Source organism: Xiphophorus hellerii, chromosome 16, assembly GCF_003331165.1.
Source record: "Xiphophorus hellerii strain 12219 chromosome 16, Xiphophorus_hellerii-4.1, whole genome shotgun sequence".
Lineage (NCBI taxonomy): Eukaryota > Metazoa > Chordata > Actinopteri > Cyprinodontiformes > Poeciliidae > Xiphophorus > Xiphophorus hellerii.
In genome coordinates this window covers 25,223,439-25,246,050 of record NC_045687.1, presented here as the reverse complement: position 1 = coordinate 25,246,050, position 22,612 = coordinate 25,223,439, and the positions used below count along the sequence as shown (strand labels likewise).

The following is a 22,612-nucleotide window of genomic DNA, read 5'->3' as shown; positions in this document are numbered from 1 at the left end:
GTTGAATGCAGAAACAAGTCACTTAAAACTGCTGCCAGAATCAGTCACAGAGACAGTCTGAGCCTTGTGTGGTTGTTTGGGTTTGTCTTGAACCCACATGACCCTGATGCTGATAATCTTAATTCATAGTTGTGCATTTTTAGTTTGTGTTTTCCCCCAAAAGGTGCAAACTGGTCCCCGATTTGCTGAGAATATATCTAAGTTCAGTTGGATAAAGGCTAAAATGGGAAGCGCGACAATTAAAGTAATGCAGCGGCTCTGTTAATGGAAACTCGTACGGCTGCACGTTAAAACCAATTTAGCTGGAAAACAAAGGATCTATAAGCCTTCCCAAATGATTTGACTGCTGTGAGCTTTCAGACTTTCTGTTTATCAGCACACTCACTGCTGCCTGACCTCTTCACAAATCAATCTTAGGGGAAAAAACAAAGCAAAACGGTTCTCTGCGGAGCTCGCAGGCTGTGCTACACAAAGAAAAGAGAAACGAACTGTAGAAATATCAGCGGTGAACGCAAAACAGAAGAAGATCGTGAAAACGTGAGGTATGGGAAGAAAAACATCAATGATCGTGCAGTGACAGTAACAGCGGCCGGTAAAGGTTCAACCAGGGGACACGTTTTCCTGACCGATGAGGTCCACGAGCTCTGAAGCCAGTGGCTGACCCGCGGTTACCCCCCTGTCCCATTCCTACCTTACCTCCCCCGCACGCACAGCCTACCTACCCCCGCCTCTCCTGGTCCCCCTTGACCTCACCAGACTGTTGGACCATCCGCAACCTCGGACATTCCCAGACCTCTGGAGCCCTCAGGCCAGTTTGTCATAACAGGCAAAGTTCAGAGCACTGGAACCCAGGCTGACCGTGGCATCTTTCCGCCCACACGCAAGAAGACAGACAGACAGACAGACAGACAGACAGACAGACAGACAGACAGACAGACAGACAGACAGACAGACAGACAGACAGACAGACAGACAGACAGACAGACAGACATAATATATTCACATGGATGAGACACTGTAAATGCATGCTATAAGTTTCAGATGATCACTTAGATGACTGAGGATAACAGATTCGCAGGAGGAACAGTCTTCCTGACCCTCTAATACGCCTTGTTACACTCTAAAGGACGATAGTTTAATGGAGAGTCACTTATTCCACTCCGTTAAAGTCTCTTATAAAACATGGTTTTATAAGAGAGGTTTAAAAAGTTTTATTTATGCTGTACTTTGTTTTACAGAACTACACCAGTCCCCAGCCAGTTAACAACTAAGGCAAGGCACCAGACCAGCAGCAGATTTATTTTAAATAACATTGATTTATTAGCATAGGTTAGCCCTGAGATGGACTGTCCAGATCTGTCCAGACTGAGTCCACCTCTCATCCTTTGGCCGCTGGAGACATGGGCACCAGCTCCCCTAGCGAACTCATAAGGATAGCGGATGGATGGATGGATGGATGGATGGATGGATGGATGGATGGATGGATGGATTCATCCGTATTTTGATTTAGGTTAATTTACCTAAATCAAAATAATAGAGAAACATTGCATGATTGGATCCATGCAATGGAGTCAATCAGCTCCAAAAACTTCAAGAGAAATCTCAGTTAACTGTTACGTGAAGGAACGAGGCAGAACGTGAGCTGCCAGGTGATGGGAGTGCGCGCTCTGTCTGATCTGGTCCAAATGATGAGACTGATGTTTCAACAGCAGCTTTTCGAAATAAGCTGCAGACCGCAGGAACTCACAGGACGCACACCAATTGTCCTAAGAGTAATGAGAACACAGCTACAGGGAATACATGGGGGTCTAGGTAGGCATTATGAATTCAAGGCTGGGACGAACACTGATCTTTGGCCCAGAGAGTCTCGTAGTGGTTTGCTAATTATCAGACAAATCGCCAGCACATTTTTTTTTTTCCACTTTGGCTCGTTGCATCCGCGGTGTCAGAGAAATTTATTATTCTGGAGAGAGCAGAGAGCTGTGGAGGTCACAGTACAGGCACGCGAGCTGCAGGAGGAGGTCTACACTGGAGATATATGGCAACAACAGTGTAGTGTGTGTGTGTGTGTGGGTGTGGGTGTGTGTGTGTGTGTGCATCTGTGTGTACCATTCATTAAGTATTTAAAAGCCAGAGCCAGATAATGGCTGCCAAGTGCAGCATGCGCGCGCACAGTTTCTTTGAAGTGAACGCGCTGTTGTGCTTTCTTTATTTGTCAATATTTCTAAGTGATTAAGGAGTTTAAAAAGTCAGCTGATATAACTAAGTAATTCCTCACCAGATCCCCGTATATAACTGAAGACTGTATACTTTATAACTTTATAACTTTATAACTTTATAACTTTCCTGTGTTTCAGCACGAAGCACCTTTTAATCCTGCTGACCTGCTCTTACCTTCCAGAACCTGAGCCGTGTATTTATTTCAGGTGTGTTCATTGCACTACAGCGCGATTTCTAGATCAGAGTCATGAATGCGGTATTTTAGAGAATTATGGGGCAAAATCAGGAACCTGCCACCCAAAACACCTGAAAAATAAACCCTAATTAAATCACAGCAGCTCATTTCACTTAGGTCTCATTTTCAGGTAATTTTTGTGATTTTGTCGTGGCCCGTTAGCGGGTTAGTATTTACATTTCACCTCATTACTTTCTCGTAATAATATTCTTCACGCAATCCACGAGAATACTCATACTGATGATGGACGTGGAATTGTAATTTGACGACGGGCTCTACAGTTTCCAACTCATACCGGTTGGAAGTGAGTTCAGTTGTTCTCTGTTGTTCTGAGGCCTTTCTGACTAATAGTGGAGCATTAGGCCTCTAGCCCTGCTGTTACAGGATAAACCGTCTCTTCACTCAGGTTTTGCAGCACACCATGACTTTTTAATTATAATGAATAAGTTTGAGCATGGGTACCTCATAAAGATGTACCTTATTTACAGCTGTTAAGAAATTCTTCAAAACATAAAATAAAAATATTGCAAAAGAAATTCCATTTAAGAGCTCTTTTTTAATCAGCAATGTGAAACACTGACTTAACTAAAGGCAACAAAAAAACGACCTTCATGTAATCCAGGAAATGTAAATTTGCAGTGAAATACTGAACGCTGTCTGTCAAGTTTCAAAAAGTTAAAAATCACTAAATTTTAAAATTCCTCCTCAGTTATTGACCCGCACATCAGCATTTAGACCAGGACCATGAAAAACACGGACCTAAAAGCGGTTAAACTACCGACCTGATGAGATTCAACCGCTTCTCCCGTTTTTCCTCCTGGGATAAATTTAAAAAGAATCTATGTTACATAGCAATTTATCTCGATAATAAACCCCGAAAGAAATAAGAAAGAAAGAAAGAAAGAAAGAAAGAAAGAAAGAAAGAAAGAAAGAAAGAAAGAAAGAAAGAAAGAAAGAAAGAAAGAAAGAAAGAAAGAAAGAAAGAAAGAAAGAAAGAAAGAAAGGCAGTATAATCGTTAGGAAATGTCAGTCGTACGCAATGTATAAAATCTAATAATGATAGATAGATAGATAGATAGATAGATAGATAGATAGATAGATAGATAGATAGATAGATAGATAGATAGATAGATAGATAGATAGATAGATAGATAGATAGATAGATAGATAGATAGATAGATAGATAGATAGATAGATAGATAGATAGATAGATAGATAGATAGATAGTTTACCAATGTGATTGTGATCATTTATGTCCACCATTAAAATGACATCATAGCGGCTCTTTATATAAAATATAATATAACTCTAAAAATCATATGAGCCTGTTAGTCTAGAATCACTCTTTCTGTTTTCATTCTTTTTCATTTTCCACAATTTTCTTTAAAATATTTAGACAAGACAGAAGACTAAATCTAAAATAATATATTTTGTTTCTTCATCAGTGTTAGCCTTCATTGTTCATGCGGCTCATATTTGGCTCACTAAACTCAGAGCTAACTTAGGATGACCGAAGCAGCATCGTATGACGCTGTTAGTTTTTCACTTCTTATAATTTTCCTTTGCTTTGACCTTGAACGGTTTGTTCCTCTACAACCAGCATCGGCTCACATGTTGAACCTCTCAGTGCCGACATTTTTTCTTTGCGCTCTATTGTTCCGCTCCCGGTGGCTTCAGCGCCAGAAGGAATCTAAGGTTCTATTGTTGGCGCCCCGCACGGCCTCTGGGTCCCCCTGCCTCCTCGGTGTCCCTCTCTCTGTGTTAATCTGACAATATGTCTTTGTTTCACTTTCTCCTCGGCTGAACTGCTGCGTTTTAAACCTGTCCGACCAAATGTCTTCTGTTCTCGCCCAAAACATTCACCTCTAGTAGGAATTATTCTAGTTAATGGAAACTCGATCTTGTGGGATATTTTCTTTCAGACAAAGAAGTGTGATTTATTTCAACCTATTACATCAAATTATGAACATGCCGAATTTCCTAATAATAATTAAAGGCAATGTTATTTTTGTTTTGGAAATTTAGACGGTTATTTTCTTCCCGCAGCTCTTGTCAGGTCCTGATGGCTGAAGTTATCATACACTTTGATTTGATTTGTTTGATTTTATGTTCTGAAAGATTTTTCGTTTTCTTGAACATTTTAGCAGTAAAAAAAAAATATTTGTTTTCAGAAAAAAAAGTACCAATCTCCTGCTGAGAAGCCCAGCAGCTTGTTGTTGTGAATGTGGGATCTGACGGGACGAGCTCTGGACTCTCCTGCTGGGCTGCGAGACGACGAGCTGAAAAAGATGACAGTGAAGATTGTGATGCCTGCACTCTTCTTTGCACTCTACAAACGAACACAGCATTGAGAATTTCCTTTTTCATTTCTTGTCACTCGCTGCGTGCATGGGCCCGGTCCTGCTTTACCTCACTCTGTACTGAACTGACTCCTAAAATAAGGAACCAAAAAGTCAGATCAGCGCCCTGCTTTTGTTTTCTGCTCATTTTTGTTCCAAGCTAAACGGGCCCGCGTGGGTCCCAGAACCTGAGAGACTCATGGTTGCCCCCCTCCAACAAGCACCCCCACCCAGACCCCCGCCACGGCCAAGACGTCACGTGCTTCATTAAATAATTAATGCAGGGGTTGCAGAACCGATATGGATTCGTCAGGAATATAACGGACAGAACGTCGCTCTGCTCCAAGTGTGCGTGTGTGTCTGACGTGGAAAAAGTCAACTGTCCTTTAAAAAATACAAGACCCTGGTATCAGCAGAGAGTGGAGAGAAAGGGAAGAAGAGAGAGAGAGAGGGAGAGAGAGAGAGAGAGAGACGGGAGAAGAGAAGACACCGGGAAACGCCAACAGAGTAAGAGAGAGAGAAAGAGAGAGAGAGAACAGGAGAAAAGAGAGAAGGAGGCTGCAATAAAACTAATTTGGACGGGTGTGTGTCTTGCGGGTCGCTGTGGACGCCGTGAGTATTGCGGAAGGAAGGGGACTGCATGGGGGGAAAGCCCACTTCTTCCTCCTTTACGCCGCGCCGCCTTCGCCCGCTTCCCACTCAGTGAATCACAGGCTGTTGTAACACCGTGGTAAATATGCCCCCAAATCCTCATCTTTCGCCGTGTTTTCTCATGGTGCATGTGGCTGTCGTGTTGTTTACACATCACGCCCCCCCACCCATCATCATCAGCCATTGTTTATAGGTTGGAGAGATACAGCCGTGCAGCGTACAATGAGGGAGGGAAGTGGGAGCACTGCGATGTTAGCCGATGGCTGTTTCTATCTTCAGAAGCACTTGAATGTTCTTCTCCATCTTTCTCCCATCAACTCCTGTTTGCCTCTACATCTCTTTATCCGCTTCAGTTTGTCCACTCCCTCTCTCTCTCCTCTCTCTCATTTTTTCCTCCCAGCCAGCTACTTCTCCTGATTTATAGTGAGGCAGGGTGTCAGCGTGCGGCCGCGGCTGCCATTGTGATTTTGTGAAGGAGTTCTGTTGTTTATGGCACCAGCCTCGATAAATCATGTGTCTCAATGCTGAGGGAAGAAGGTGAGGGAAAATGACGGCCGATGGACCGATGATACAGCAGACGGAGGCGGAAGAAGACAGGATGAAGTGCCGCTGCTTCCACCGACACCTCTTTTACCTTCCCTCTGTTCCACCACAGTTTCTCCTGTGTTACTGACATTCCCCTTCACCCCCCGCTATTATTCACACAGTTTTTTTTCTTCTTTTTTTCTTACTCCTGATTAATACTCGCGGTCTTTCCTATTTCCGCCTTGCTCCGGCTTACTTATTCAGCTCTTGTTCGTGAATTACTGTGGTGACCTATTAAAGTAAGATTTGTTGAAATTTAGCGCACCTCACGCAAAGGATCAGTTGGCAAAAGAAAAACTCTGTATTTAGCTCAGACTGATGAAACCTATCAAGCTGGACCAGGATGACTTTACCGATAATAGCGCTTTGCGTCACAGCTTCACGAGCGCAGGAAGGCCCCTGAACTTCAGATGAAATGTCAGCTTTTTGGCCTTTTCCGGAACAATTACCGCGATTTTGATTTTTCAGACATTTTGCTTAATTTCTACGCACTGGTGATTTCATTTCATTAAATTGCGTTTGCTTCGTATTTGTGCCATCCCAACTAACTACTACTATAGTTTCATTCCTCTTTTTTCTCACCATGCATTTTTCCTAGGATGTTTGCTGCAGTGGAGCTTGTCGTCATTATTCGTTTCAGCGTCCAGTATCTCTGATTCATCCTTTAATCAGAACTTTTTTCCCCCCTTTGCTTTGAAATTGAAGACATGTGTGAGGTTCCATTTTTAGCCTGCCAGCAGAGTGAGGTGGGGGCGGAAGTAAACATAATTTACTCACCATAACGCACCGTGGTGTGTAATGTTTGGGTTTAAAAACAGCTGGTGCGAAGAGAATAGCACATGATGCTGAACAGCAGGTCACATGGGTTTATGGTGGAAAAAAAAAATTCACAGGCAGAAAGGTTAGAATATTTATTTATTTATTATTATTATTATTATTATTAGTAGTAGTAGTAGTAGTAGTAGTAGTAGTAGTAGTAGTAGTAATAGTAGTAGTAGTAGTAGTACTGTAACTGTTAATGTTTGTGATGGATGGATGGATGGATGGATGGATGGATGGATGGATGGATGGATGGATGGATGGATGGATGGATGGTGATATTTGGGAGGCAGACATCCCCGTATGTCTCCTCGCCCACAGCATCAGTGTAAAGTGAAGTATTAGATGGACCCATCCCATAATAATGACAGCAGCAGAAAAGAGGGCAGAGCTTCGTGTTCTTGCTCTTCACTGTGGTGTCAGAAACAATATTTTAGCTCATTTCTGTGGACGGAGTAGGACTAGGTGGCGCTGGTGTTTTAATCCTACATATTACTCTACGGCAGTATTCCCCACACTGTGGTCCATAACATTCCATTAAAATCTTTTTTTACCCCTCCCTGTGAAATGACTGTTGTAATATTTATGCTTGCTAGAAGAAACACATCTTCTCAAAAATAATATTGACCAATCGCTATCAAACACTGAAAGTGCGAAACAAAAAGAGAAGTCGAACTTTGTTGTGGATTTTGATATCTGCTCTTCTGGACTGGTTTTGAGGATAGGATTGTGGAAACGGAGCATTGATTCATAAAACTGCAGCACGTAAATGAGCAGCGAAGACAATTGGCTTTTGTTTTTTTTGTCTTTGTTTTCTTGCCTCATTGCCTGTCAGTTTCTAAATAGTATATTGTTACATGGTAGTTGTTTGTCAAGGAGTTGGTGTAAAAACCTCGAATAATTGCAAGCCGCTGGGCTGCAGGTACTGTGTTTCTGCAGCAGAGGCTGATCGGTGAGAGCAGGTTGTGAGAGGCCTCGCTGTATTCATGTTACACTCTGTGAGAAATTACTCTGAGAAAATATCCAGGGTCCAAATTCTCCTCAGGCAACTTGCGGAGAGTCGTGTGCTTCTAATGCGCTGTGGCGCTGTTCTGTTCCACACCTTCTGTCTGCACATATTATATCACATATTGGTGGTTTCTCTGCTTCTTTGCAGCAGGCGGAAAATACTTGATATAAACATGAACGTTGTAACTTATCTTAAATCAGATAAAGTGTTTATTTGCTAAACATAGGATGCCGTTTAAGTATTTGGAAAATTTAAATTATGTCCAGGTAAATAACCAATATTTACACAAAAGAATAGAGCAAATGTCAAGTTTTTGGAATAACTGCCGACGAACAAAGCAGGTTTGCTTCGGACAATTAAACGAGTCGAAGGGTTTATGCAAAAATTGTTTGACAGTAATGTGGGACGTTAAGGTTTCCGACTGCGCCTGTCTGCATATTATGGCCAACTCAAAAAAATACCTATAAAATAGAAAATATTTCATTCGCAAAACAACAAAAACACAGTCAGATGAAGTAGAGCGTTTAAACTGTAGCGTAACAAAATGAATCTAAATCACAAAAGTCCCATAAAAGTAATCGGAACGGTGTTAAATGTCTGCCAAGCCTTCTGCTGCAGACAAAACTAGTTTAACTGAGTAGTAAAATCAACAACAACAATATAAAATAATTAAATTAATAGAAATTATTGAAAGTCTTAAAACATAAAATCACAATGCACTTCGGGTCTAAATCTGCAACCCTCTGAATTTCAAAAAACGGATATTTAAGATGGAGCACAAGCTATCATGGTCCAGCATGCCTTTATTATTATTATTATTATTATTATTATTATTATTATTATTATTATTATTATTATTATTATTATTATTATTATATCACATCTTACGATTTTGCCGATATAAAGTCCTTTGCTCCACGCGCCAGTCGGCTACCTCCCCTAATTCTCCTTCGCGCGGAAAAGACTCTCCCGTCCGAAATAAATCAATGTGAAGCTTCTCTGGTAATTTATAATCTTCTTTGCGACGGCACTGACTCAAAGCTCGTAAAACCGGAGCGTCGGGGCTGAATGAAGAGCCGTACAGAAAGCCCCTTTTATCGGTCCCAGTCTGAGAAAGCCTGGGAAGCTCGAACTGGAACCATTTGAGCCGGAAATGTTTCCAAGAGGAGGGGAGCATGCAGGACTGAATTCTCTGTTCTTCTTTCTTTCTTTTACCAAACTTCATCCAACTGAAATGGACGAATTCGCTTCCTTTCACACAAGCGCTTTTGTCCTTTCGCTTTCTCCTACTTCTGCCATCCTCTCTAGATTTTCTGTGTAAGTGTGTGTCGCTGTGCGCGCGTGTCAGACTGCATGGCAGAAGGCCTGCCAGTACGCGTGGGCAGATATTAACACAAGCAAAGGGAGTCATTGGGAATTCAAAGCCAAGTGCACGTCGTAAAGATTCAGTTGATCTACAAATATTTGTCATTATCAGCAGCTTGACACCGTCGGCGCAAAGCAAACCCACGTAGAGATAACCTTTTATTTAAACAAAATTAAAAAGTAAAAAAAGAAAATTGTAATGAAATTTAAACTAAAGCTCTTTTTACACATTTAATACAATTTGCGTTTTTAACTGTAAATTTTCGGCTCCCAATCCGCCTGGAAGACATGTTCACAGGAAGTACAAAACCTGAACCCATTCAAACAAACTTCTGCCTTAAAAGGAGAATGGTGTTTTCCGTCTGGGGTCTTGTCTTAACCGTCTTTTCCTCTGATCGCCCTCACTTTGCAGCCATATAGCTTTTCCGGGGGTCTTTGTGCAGGTGGACGCGCGCGCGCCTTGCCGTGAACCGTCCTGACTAGGAGGAGAACCTCCACCACCAATCCGGAATCTTCCTTCTCTCTCGCGTGCTCTGGGAGTCATCCGCTCGGGTCAGGATCACTTCACGCAGCCGAGCCTCCAGTAGCGAATCACACAACGGGAAAAACGAAGAGGTAACAATCCAACATGACGGGAAAAATAAAAATCTTCAAATACTCGCGATGGAAACAGTGACGCATCATACTGAGGAATCCACAGTGTCTCGGTTCATAAATCGGATCGATGGCAGTAATTTGCGTTAGCAGGGGAGCAACAAACATGTTTTGTGGATTCTTCAGATAGCTGGACAGAAGACAGGGGAACAGCACCAGAAAGGATAGCGCGATTGTGCGTCACTCATCTGGGAAACAATACAGACTGATCACTGATCACCGGAGGCTCCTCTTGCGTCACGCTACAATATCACTCGCTGTCATTTAGTGTGGGTCCTTCTAGGGTCGCTCTGCACCCCGAACCTTTGCCGTTGGACCGACAATACTGTAATCAAAGAAAAGGACTAAAGAAAATGAAAGGGTTCATCACTGGTCGCTGTTCTGGTCAGGCACCGAGCCGAATGTGTGGAGCATTCTGCAGCAGACTGATAAGTGGGGGTGGGGAGAGACCGCGCGCCATGTGTCTGTATTTTTCTTTCTTTCTTTTTTTTCTTAGGTAAGGAAGTACAAGAGCCACATATCGAACAGTTCTCATGAGCTTGTGTGCCGCTGGTAGGCTCCGATGGTGCAAATTTATCGGAAGCCTTGCGAATTAATGTCTCCTCCCAAACACTTCAGGCAAAAAATAACTTCTTGAGACTTGAGAGAGAGAGAGGTGCGTTAGTGTCTGTAACGGACGATGGTACGGCTGGAAATCAGGTTTGACTGCTAATTGTCTGATTGTGATAAGCAGCGAGCAAAAAGCAAAGTTTGCGTAAATACGCACCAGCGGTTTGGAAAAAAATATATGCTAGGTCCAAGTAAAAAAAAAAAAAGATTGATTGTTCATCGTGGATGTTGTCCACTGGTGTCCAAAGCGGCTGTTTTCCAGAGGGGTAAGCTATCAGCAGGAGATCCGGTAGGAGACAAACAGACATAAAGCAGGTAAGATCTGCTGGGTCTTTTCTTCCTCTGTTCCCGTCCTGTGTCCTCATCCCACGCTCCATAGCCCGTCACATCATGGATTATCTGTTGTGTAAACGTGAATAGTGTTTCTCCCTCTTCGAGATATTCATGGGCTGCACTTGCTTGTAGACCAGGACGGAAAAATGTGTGTGTGTGTGGGGGGGGTGGGGGGGGGGGGGGGGTGTTCGCGCGCGTATGTAGGGGTGTGTGTGGGGGGGGGAGCACATGTGCTTCAGAATGAGAAGACTAACATGCAGGGAGTCTAAAAAGGGCGCTGCAAAGTGCTCCCTTTGCTTCCTTCCTCATTTTAAAAGGAGGTTACCTGCAGCAGAAAGCTTTGGACAGGGAGGTGCTGTGGTATGTGTGGGAGCTTGTGAAAGAGAGTGACTGAGATGAAAAGGATAGGGACCTGATGGCTCAAAGCAATGAAAGAAGATGCATGTTTGGCCAGTTGTGATTTATGATGGTGTGAATGGATTGCTCACTCAACAAGCCTCCCCCACTCATTCTTTCCTGCTTTTCTTGCTCACATGTTGTCATGTCCTTTCCTGGCCCCAACAAACAGCAAATTCAAGAAAAAAACTCCACTAAATTCCCAGTGAATGAACAAATTGTATATTAAAATACTAGTAGATAAATATAAACCCATGTAAAATAAGATTTTTGTAAAATACTTTAAGGTTATTGAGTAACAACTTGCCCCTTGATGTACTTGTGGTAAGACCCATCAATCCTCAGGGTTGTTCATATTGTTCAACCAACTCACTGCCAGGTTATGATTAGTTCATAATGTTCTGTGAAAGCTGGAAATTTCAATGTTGAATTTTTGTTTTATTGAAATAAGTAGGTTGAAGTTAAATACCCTCAAGCAGTAATTGTGCATCTTCTACAAATACAAATATCATATAGAAAACCAATTATGATGCTTTTGAATTTTACAATCGTCAATATATTCTGAGTGTATCTCAAGTGGCTGATGTTTGTAATTGAAGCAAATGTGTTTTATGACAGGGAGAGCAATTTGAAAAAGAAGAGAATTTTTGTCTGAAATTGTAAATGTTGAAATGTTAAACAGTATGGAAAACAATTAGTCAATCACTGATCACCATGAATTTATTAGGCTATTTGATTTATTTAACTAATATGATCTGCAGAACATGCTTTTCTACAAAGAGGGCGAAAAATATTTAAAGAGAAGGATTACGCTTTCTTTTAAAGTTTTACTTGACTTTCAGAAGGACTAGACAATTAAAGCAAATAAAACATATGCCCTTTACCACTATAGCTAGCTGTGACTCTGTAATTATTTCTGATCAAACTGGTCAAAAACAAAGAATAGTTACGTAAGATGATGGAATTATGGCTTCCATCATCTTAAGTAGCTTTTGGACGTCTGATCTACCAACCTGCTTGACCATGGTGGGTTCTGCTCGCTGTCACATAGAGATTTTAAAAGCTTAAAAAAGCCACAGCAACTCCTTGAATTTTGTGATTTAATTGATTTTTCATACATCACTGACAAACTATGGGCAAAACATAATCAGGGTAAAATTGAGACAAGGACGCCTGACGCTGTTGCGCTGTGTGATGGTTGACAGGTCTGCCTGGGATCCATACAGCTTCTGTCTTCTGCCGTAACAAACTGAGTAGCAGACCGGTTTGATTCTGGGACAAGAACCCTGATTATGTTTCAGAAGCTTCAAAGAGGAGAAACGGACAGGATCCAAGCTCTTCAGTAACAAGCCAAGAAAATCCAGGTTTAGGTCACTTAGCTCTGTTCTGCAAGTGAAATGATACATTAAGGCAAAACAGTATTTCCAGTAGCCTAATGCTTCTAAAAAGCCACATGTCCAAAACGGTCATTTAGCACATATTCATTCATGTGCTAAATTCATCAAGTTTTATAACTATTATGCTGGAAAGATGTCAAAGCTTTAGAGACAACTAGATGTGTCCAACACAGTGAGACTTTTGTTATTAACAGGATCAGGAGACACAGTTAGGCTGCCGAACTCACTCTGTCACTTCATTCTTCCCTTATAAGGTTAGACTATTTAACTGGATGACCAAAGTTAGCAAAATCTCCTTTCAAATATTCTATTAATATTTTTTTTTTACAGTAATATTAGAAAATTGGAAAATAATAAGAACTCTTCTCTCCAACCCTAAACACATGCATAAGCAAGCAGTCACATTTATCGCTGCCGATTCTGTGTTTAACAGAATTGTTTGGCTTTGCACTTTTTTGGCCCCGGAGCAAAAAGTGCAATTTGACCCCTGGACAAACCCCCTTCCCCCTCTGATGATGTCCAGGCTTCCTTTGAGATTGTGGTTAAAGATTAGCATCTCTTATAAAGATTAACTCTCTGTCATGCTGACGGCATGAGTTTTTGGTTCAGGACTGTTTTTACCTAAGGCCAAGCTCTCAGTGACCAGAGGAAACTAGGAACACAGAAGGGTTCCACATGGGTGGATAATCAGAAATAAGATGTAAGATAATGAAACAAAATGGCTCAAATACTTCTTGGAGAATGAGGCTTTAAAGAGCAGAGTGGCTTTTAAACTATGAACAAACAGAAAATTTGAAAAGGAAAAAGGTTTTGTCAGATGTATGACAAAGAAATAAAACAAAAACATCTGAAGAATACAAACAAAATCCCAGAATAGGTGTTTTTTTAAATGTGAATAAATAATTGGCATGTGTAACATATCCATCCATCCATCATCCATCCATTATCCAATACGCTTATCCCTAGTGGGGTGGGGAGGCCTGCTGGTGACCATCTCCAGCGGTTACCAGGCAAGAGGTTGGGTCACCCTGACAGGTCAGCAGTCCATCACAGATATTCATTACATTTCTCACCACCAAATAAATGCAGTTTTTCAAAACATTTTAAAAGTTTAAATGTAGTAAAAAAATAAAAAATCAGCAGACAACTTTAGCTTAAAAAATATTTAAAAGTAAGATTTTTACCCACAATAAATGTAGTTCCGTGACAACTGATGGCCACAATAAAACAGAAGATGAATCGTTTTGGCATAATGTAAATACATAACGTCCCTCCCACCCCCCTTTTTATTAACTTCTAAAATTAGGTTGTTTTTTTGTTCTACAAGTTTAAAAAAGGCTGAAAACATAAGAAGGAGTCAATGTAGATGAATCTGAATGCAGGGCACATCCTGCCATTGAAAAGTAGAGCTGATGTTGAAATGTCATCCACCTGAAGCTGGTTGGGGGGCAGAAAACACTGCAGTGTTAAGCATGTCGAAGCTTGCCCATTTGGTGAGACTGTGGTGTTGATGATGATGAGGCTGCATAACAAACAGACTTCATTCCACTTTAAACAACACAAATCATGCTGTTTGAAGTGTTTGTAAAATGTAGAAGTTTTTTACTATGTCTCCTGGTGAGTGATAGCTTCAAAGATCAGGTCCACCTTCATTAAACTGTGCTGTAATATCAGATTATGCACACTTGGACACAGGGAGTTTGTAAACTTTCCAGAAAAACTCTTCTACAAGAGGGATTATTTATTTGTAAATCAGACAAACATATACATGGTGAACAACAAGGGCAGCAGAAAAGGGCTTCCCTAAAATGTAAAGTTTTATTTTAAAAAAAGAAGGAAAGATGGAGACAGAATTCATATTTAGTATACAAAGTATAAATAAAATAATTTATTGCTAGTTTGGTCACAATTGAACTACAATGAAGATGTAGCTGCATCCATCAAGGCAGGTGATGAACTAAGCCTTTAAAAATGAAAAATGCAGCGGATTGAACTTAAAACCTCTGATAGCTGTGGACGCCGCAAAGCTGTTTTGCGGAAGTTGGGCGGCGAAGACAGTCAGTCTACTGTCTGCCAGCTCTAAATGATTTTATGAACCTAAATGTAAACAGCTTAGAGGAAATTAGAATAATGTATTCTTGCCTACATTTTCAAGGCGACATGCGCAGTAGAGTGGCTGCTGACGCAGCGTGACGTCGACTGATAATCCCTATATAATAATAATTATTATTGTTGAATACTGTTTAACTTTGAAACAGATGCTAAAGAAATGGCTCCTCATTCGTAGCTACATAAAGTTTAACTTCATCTACAATTCTGTTTCTCAGAGGTTTAAAAAAAGAGTAGAGAACTGTGCTGACATTCTGATGTTTGTTTTCATCTGGCCACAGATATCTGAACTGTATGATGTATGCTGTATTTACTGTCTTATTATTAGATTAACATAGTTTACACTTTTATAATATAATAGTACTCTGCTGCTCAACAGAACAAATTCAATGACAGTTTTAAGAATGACAGATTTGGTCTGCTTAGGCTGTATGAGCTTAATGATTCATTTGAAGGTCACTCTATTAACTGAAAACTAAAAGTTATATATATATATATATATATATATATAACTAAGAGTCAAGGCCATGAGATGTAAGTACTTAGCTTTTTGCACTATTCTGCTTTTTAAACTGAGAACTGCAAACTTTGATAGATCTATGTTATATCTGTTTAAAGATAAAATATTTAGTAAATATAAAGTCATGGTAGAACAGTAGCAGAACTGTAAGGTAATAAAAGGTTATAATTTAAGTCAGTGAAAGAAGATTCAGATACACCTGATAAAAATTCAATTTCCATAAACCTTTTCTGATATGCATAAATGCTATGACCCAAAAAAGTCTGAAAAGTAACAAAAATACAAGATGACAAAATATGAATTCAGCATGATTGTGGAAGAATATACATTTTAAAGATGAACTGTCAAGTGAAAACTATATGAAGAAAGCCACAGAAACAGGACAGCTGCTGAATAATCTGCACTTATCTCAGATGGACAGCAGATAGCAGAGCACATGTTTTACAGTCAGATGAGTCAATTCTCCAAATGCTTCAGAAAAAACAACTTTTAATATGGTGTCAGAAATAAAATAGATTCGTCCTGGGAAACTTATAAAACCCAGTTTGTGTGTTAGCTTTATAGTCCCTCTGTGTTCACAGTCAGGATGATTACCTGATTTGTGCCACACGAAGACTATGAGGAAATTTAAGAGCTATTTGCTACTATCCCATGACTTCAGCACAGAGAGTTATGTTGTGCTATTTGCAAAAAAGGGCCAACTGTTGGTGTCCATAAAACATGCTTTCAACAGCTTCACAAGAACAGAGTGAGCATTATGAAGAGGACGGACAGACAACAGTAAAATACTTTGCACTTGCATTTCATCACAAATCTTCAAGGAACGGAGGTCTACTTTAAAATGGCAACATTTTATTTTCAAAACGTCACGTACAAAAATTGAACAGAAGCGAATGGCTAGAGGATGTCAACAGGGCTGCCTCAGCTTTCTTTTCTATTTTGCTACATCAACTCAGTTAGTCAAGACATATGAAGTATTTTCCTTTCTATTACTGAATAAACAATAACAACAAAAATGAAGAAAATTGTAAGCACTGTTTTTATTCTGATTTTTTTTTCTTTCTGAAAATACATGTGTTCATTAGATTTACTCAAGGTGCTATTTATCAATTAGCTGGTGGCTAAATAAATACTTCAGCATGGCAATGATAACTTTCTATGTTGAGTAACATGTTTGCTACATGACACTAATGCTGTGAGTCGTTGACTGTAGGTTTAGTTCATTTTATTTTATGTATATAAAAACAGTTCACACCAAGCATGTTTTCACTATGAACAGGTTCAATTTTCAGTTCAATTCAATTTTATCTAAAGCACCGATCCAGGACAAATATCACATCACACGTCTGAGGTCCAATTCATATCCACTTCTACACAATTCAGATTTGGATACAGTTAATTTGAATAAAATGAAAATAAGAGCTATTCAAATTCAAATACAGATTCAGTAACAGGCAGAGTCTGCAGATTATGAAATATTTATTTATCAGTCAAAACAGTTTTCACTTTCTAAAAAACGAAAAGTTTAGAATTAGCATTAGACTTTTAAATAGTGAAACAATTCAGCCTTTGCCATGGAAACATTGTTTGAGGATAAGTTTTATATGTGTTTGTTTTGATGAGACATTTGGACTGAAGTAATTGGAATATAGTTTGCTTAAGGGAGGAAAACGTGTCCACCTCTCTAATGAAACTGACACAAGATACAGAAGATAAAACAGCAGAGTCTAATATGATTGAAAATGTTTTTTTTTTTTTTGTTTTTAATAGTTTGATGCTGTGCCATAATGCATAAACACTGGTTTAGTATTTAAGCTGTCACTTCAGCAGGGTCCAGTGATCAGTAAAGCCAGCAGCTAAACTGACATTGTTACAGGCTAAATATGGTGAAATATGGGTTTCTCACAGTTACTACAGAAAACTAATTCATTTTAGTTTGAGATTTCCCATAAATTTCACTGCAGTCTAATCCTGCTGTGCTCTCATTTAATCAACAAACCTTGTGCTGCACCTGCAGAATCTCCCTGTTAAACCTTTAACTCCTTTGACCTGGGAACTGCATGTTGCTTCAGCCTATCTGAAAATCTAACACACTCTCCCCAGGAGCTTCTTCTTGAGATCAAATTTTCACTCCTCAGCAGTTCTGGGGGGCCCTGGAGGAGGCCTCATTGTCTCAGCCTGCAAGCTAGCTGGCTAAGCTTGTCAGTCCCTGCATCAGTTACTGGGCAACTTTAGACTAGTTCACTCTTGCTCAGTAGTTCCAGAAAGGCTGAGAGGAGGGGGAACACCGACTGCTGGTGCTGAGATGGGGATGGACCTCAGCCAGTGCTGTGTGTGAGTGCCTGCATGGAAACTATTTGAATGCAGCAGAGACGGCAGAGCTGGTAGTGTTGCTGGAGTAGACTGGTACAGAGGTTGGGGGATTTTTTTGCTTTTGATTTATGTGTTTGGTAAAAGTTGACAGGAGTAGAAACAAAAACAAAAAAATGAATAATAACATGAGCTGTATGGAGCTCTTCCATGTGGTTATGGATGTTTTTATTTGTTTTGTGTGTGTGTGTGTGGACGTGTGTGGGTGTGTGTGCGTGTGTGTGTGTGTGTTTAGAGTGCTTATGAAACATACAGGACTTACCTTCAACAGCTAATACAACACTAAGTTCTGTCGTAGTTGTCTTTGACTGAAGCTGCGGTTATTTATGGGCTGCAGAGAAGAAACAGTTGCTTAATATTTGTACTGTTGCTTTTCCAGGCAGCTTGTGCTCTAAGTAAAAAGGGCAAAATATATATTTTATACCATGAATCTTAAGGTTTTCATTACATTTCTTCTCTTTCGTTCTTTCTTTCTTTTCATTTCTAACTAAATTAAGGTAACTTGGCTGTACTTTCGTTTTTTGTATTTGGGATTTGAAATTCAGCTATATTCTATTAGGCCGGTTTAAAGCGAGAGGGAAGCGCCTTGAATATAATAGGATGTGTAAAATGATTACCAGGATCAATAGCAGCTCATATAACTCCCAGCCAAGCTTCATCCTCCCCTCTGCCGCGCTTTGCTTTTATTCCGGGAGTAATTTAAAGGTCAGTAGCCTACCTGTCTGCGATGTTTCTGTTCCAAACATTCGATCGACTACATGAGGTCAGGGCTGACGATCGGATTTTACAGACTTTTTAACTTCATCTTTTCCCTTTCCCTCTTCTATTACCGCTCCATCCTCTGTCTCCTCCGTCTCCTCAACTTTTGTTCCTCGAAGCTTTCTGGAAGTGATTTTCTCGATTGAAATATCAAAATAAAGGAATCGTCCGGTGAGTGCAGATGTTTTCGACTATTTATATATTTTTTTCTTTGACCTGAGGGTGACCACAAATATTATTAACGTAGTTATTTCGAAAAAGATGGGGTTTTAAAAATTATTATTATTATTATTATTATTATTATTATTATTATTATTATTATTATTATTAAAAGGGGTACCTTGGGGGCACAGCTGATAGCATGTGAACGAATTGTAATAGTGCAAACATGATCCAGCTAATAGAACCGCGGGTCCAGGCAGCAGGAAACAATCAGCTCCTCATGTGACGGACGGTTATAAATATGTCTACCATAAATGCTGAACACACTGTAACGATGCGTAAAACGCTTGTTCTCCACGCGCAGCTTGTTCTTTTCTTTTTCTTTCCAAAAGCAAATGAAAATAGAACAAGCGAAGAAGTCAAAATGTTTGTTTAGAAACTCTGCACAGAGCTGCATAAAAACAGACCGACAGTCACAATAAAAGTATGAGTGTTCGTGTCCAGAAGAGTCAGAGTAATTTCCTTTGTGTCATTTCCTGTGACCCACATCAATGGGATCCCATGCAGTCGGATGAAAAATGTGGATTTCCACAACGAACTGACTCGCAGTTCTGGAAGCAAAGATCCAGGACTCAGTCCTAAACACAACCCGTTGACACATGTCTGCCATCGACAGAAAACAAAACAAAACAAAAAAAATAATAATCACGGCCATCGTTTGCGAATACTGACGTGATTTTACAAGTCAATGCAGTCAACTTGTAATCCGATACGCTAATTTCTCCATATGTTGGAGTCTTCCCACACCACTCAGACACTGAAACAAAAAAGGAGCTTATTAAGGACTTGGTAAATGAATAACTCGTTTCTTCCCCCAGTCGTTGTGAGCAGGTCCTTGAGTCCATGGAAATGCTGCTTTAAAAGAAAAGTTGCAAACGGACACATTCCAGGCTCCTACCTTCTACCCACACCGAGCCCGTCCTCTCATTTAAGCAGCCAGCAGCCGCTGCTATCTGTTTTAAAGTCGGGCAGTTTACACACAAGCAAACACGCACACACTCTGCTGGGTGCGAGGGAACTCATAAATCTTACGCAGCTATAAACGACAGCGGTAGCGTCCTGAATAATACAAATAGAGAGGAGGCAAGTTGAGGGAGAGGGATGGAGCTGCTGCTGGGCTGGAGGGGAAAAAAAAGATTGCAAAATACTTTATTGTTTTCGTTCGGTTTGAACGTCTTCACCTCCATACAGAAATTGTGTTTTTATCTTCTAAAAACACAATTTCAGGGTGATATTTAAAATACATCTATCTGTCGCATATGCTTCGAACGAACAATTTCAGTTTGATGGTTTGTTGAGTCGAATTTGAAGGAAGATTATCTGAATAGAAATTGGATGTTGTGACGTGAAAAATGGTTTAGGAATTTATAAATGACCAAGGATTCATAAATGTTTTGGTGATTTTAGAACATTTAGAATTTTTTTCTTTACTTTTCACAATTATTGTGTTAACTTTCCTTTTCTCATTCTACTTGTATTGCTAATGTATAAGTTATGGTACGGTAGGACTATTTTTATTTTCAGTACAACTTTGTGTCTCGTCATCATAACACTAAAAAGTTACAAAGTAGACCATCATGTGCCACATATTTCCAGGTCATTGCGCACTGAAACTAAACTCACCAAGCGATCTAAGACATTCTGACAGTAGGGTTCTATAGGGCCTACTGCAGTAATAAAAATGAATGAAATCATATTATTTTTATGTTATTGTTCTCGGGGAATCCTGGTGACCCACAGGAAACAGTTTGAAACATGACTGAGTGGCGGCAGGGAAAAGTTCGTTTTAAACCAGCTGTTAAAAGATGCTACGGGAAAGTAAAACGATTCATTTCCGAGTCGTGTGCCAGAGTCACAGCTGTGTAACTGTCTGCTGTAACGTGTGTAAATTGTAAAACGTCATCAGAAGTTATGGTGTCAACAAGAAAGTTGACACCATAACTTCCGAGCAAGGAAGTGTGGCTGTGGAGCCAGCATCTAACTGCGTGGATTCCTTCCATGCAGCTCATTAGCATAATTTGTGAATGACGTTTGATGAGGGAGTCATTGCGCCCATGAGTCCAAGTGCTTTTATTTTGTTTCTGTGTCTGGAGTGTTGTTGGTGCCTATTCGCGCGTTTTGTTAGCACAAAAATAAAACATCAGAATGCATGAAGAACCAGGAGCAATAGCTCTGTTTGAAGGCTGTGTTGGCTCATGCTCTTAGCCGTGTGCACCAGACATCCCGGCTGCCTACCGGAGACCGAAGCCGTAAAACCCAGAAAAGGTCGTTTAAAGAAGGAGAGACTTCAAGATCAAAGAGATAAACGAGTGGAACAAAATATAAAGAACGAGGATAAACACCCAAAATGCCATGGGGTAACAATCTGTTTCTCAGAGGTTATATTGCTAACTGACTGACTGACTGACTGGTTCGCTGGCTGGCTGCTTGTACAGAGGCTAAGAAGAGAGAAATTTGAGGCCATTGTTATCAGCTCGAAGCGGTGAAGGCAGCGCTGGTGCCGGGGCGGAGGGTGGCGGTGGAGGGGGCGGGGGGCGCGAGCAGGCAGCAGCAGGCTCCCGGTAAGCTCGACCAGCTCCTGGGCTAGCTAACCCGAATCTAGCCTGCAAATTGCGAGCGTTTATAAATCCTCTTCACCGCCCGTTGACGACTCGAAGCCCGTTGGCGCTCCCACCTGTCAGCCGCTCGGGCTGCCCGATCCGCCGGACGCGTTGTGCCGCTGCCGCTGCTCCAGGAGAGACTGTGTTGTTGTGGCGAGAGGCTGCGCTAGTTTGCAGCCCGCACCGGAGAAGCCGCGGGTTGGGGAGAGGAGACAGGCATGAGGACAGCAGAGCTGCCGGATATATAGTTCATTCGATTATTTCTTATTGATACTGATCAAATGGAATCTTTGTGAGGACGTATGATGCGGCGCAGCTGTGTCCGTTCCGGACTGGACCGGGACTGCCGGTGCTAAGGAAGGTAAGAAACATCACTGGCAGTCCGTCACACACAAAGTGAACCCAAACTGAAAATCTAGCAGTTGAATTCAGGCTATCTTTCCCGGCTGTTGGCTTTGTGAGCGGCGGGTGGCTGGCTCAGTGATTTATGGGCCGTATGACTTGAATGCTGGTTCAAGAAGAGTTCACAATGCTTTTAGCTGCTGGACCTAGCAATCCCCTTCTTCACTCGGTCGTCCATCTCTGTCCTCCTCTCTTCTGCCTTTTCCCTGCTTCTGCTTCTCCTCCTTTTTTTTTCTGGAGCTAACCCATATATTTATGCAAAGCAATGCCGACCATTTTTCTGTTATCACTTCATGCTTTGTCCGTCAGCGTTAATGTGATAATCTCCATGCAAATAGGCCTATGTTGTTTAATTCTATTTTTTACCAACAATATCATTTTAGTCGTTCATAAATGCTTTGGGGATATATCTAAATTCTGAACAATAATGACTCTTATGAGGCCAGTTGCTTCGTGTTCCTGTTCTCCCTCTGTCCCTCTGTGTCTCTGTTAATGGAGTAAAGAAAAAGCTTCGTGGACTGTCCAAGTTAATGGATTCTCTTTCTGTCTCCCACCCTGCGTGGCTCTTCGTGGCAGGCGCCATTTGTAATTTTATATCCCGGGATAAAACACAGACACTGGACACCAAGGCCGACTTCCACCTCTCTCTGCCTCCCTCTCTTTCTTCAGTAGTTGTTTCGGAGGCTGTCAGGAGCCTGTAGGTCGATTATTCAGTGAGACGTCTGGCAAAGTTAGTGATTGTATTAAGCTGTAGTCCTACATGCCAAGGGCAGAGGCATTACGTGTCGCGTTTAATGGCGAAACACCGTTATGATTTAATAACATATTCCTCCCACACTGTTTGCCACGGCCTCTCTCTGCCTCTCTCTCCCAGGGACTATTCCTCAGAGTAAATAATTAGGATTCCAGCTTGTCTGCTTGAAAGATAAATGGCTGACATGTGTGACGTACTGAGAACTGGAGGACGGCTGGAAAAGAAAGAAAACAAAGATGAACCTAATTTCAAGAAAATATTAAA

At 40.9% G+C, this 22,612-nt stretch overlaps 1 protein-coding gene across 7 annotated transcripts in view; it reads left to right on the top strand.

The window, feature by feature from the left end:
• The window catches only part of hoxb3a (homeobox B3a), a 49,766-nt gene that overhangs the window by 18,514 nt on the left and 8,640 nt on the right, over positions 1–22,612 (top strand). The window contains exon 1 of one of the 7 annotated variants that reach the window (XM_032586982.1): positions 5,323–5,524. The exons of 3 other annotated variants lie outside the window; for them this stretch is intronic. The gene's annotated coding sequence lies outside the window, so the exon portion shown is untranslated. Of the gene's footprint in view, positions 1–5,322; positions 5,525–9,652; positions 9,839–10,191; positions 10,802–21,128; positions 21,554–22,612 lie in introns of those variants that run through there. 3 more of the 7 variants (XM_032586983.1, XM_032586981.1, XM_032586980.1) reach the window with 3 other exon arrangements.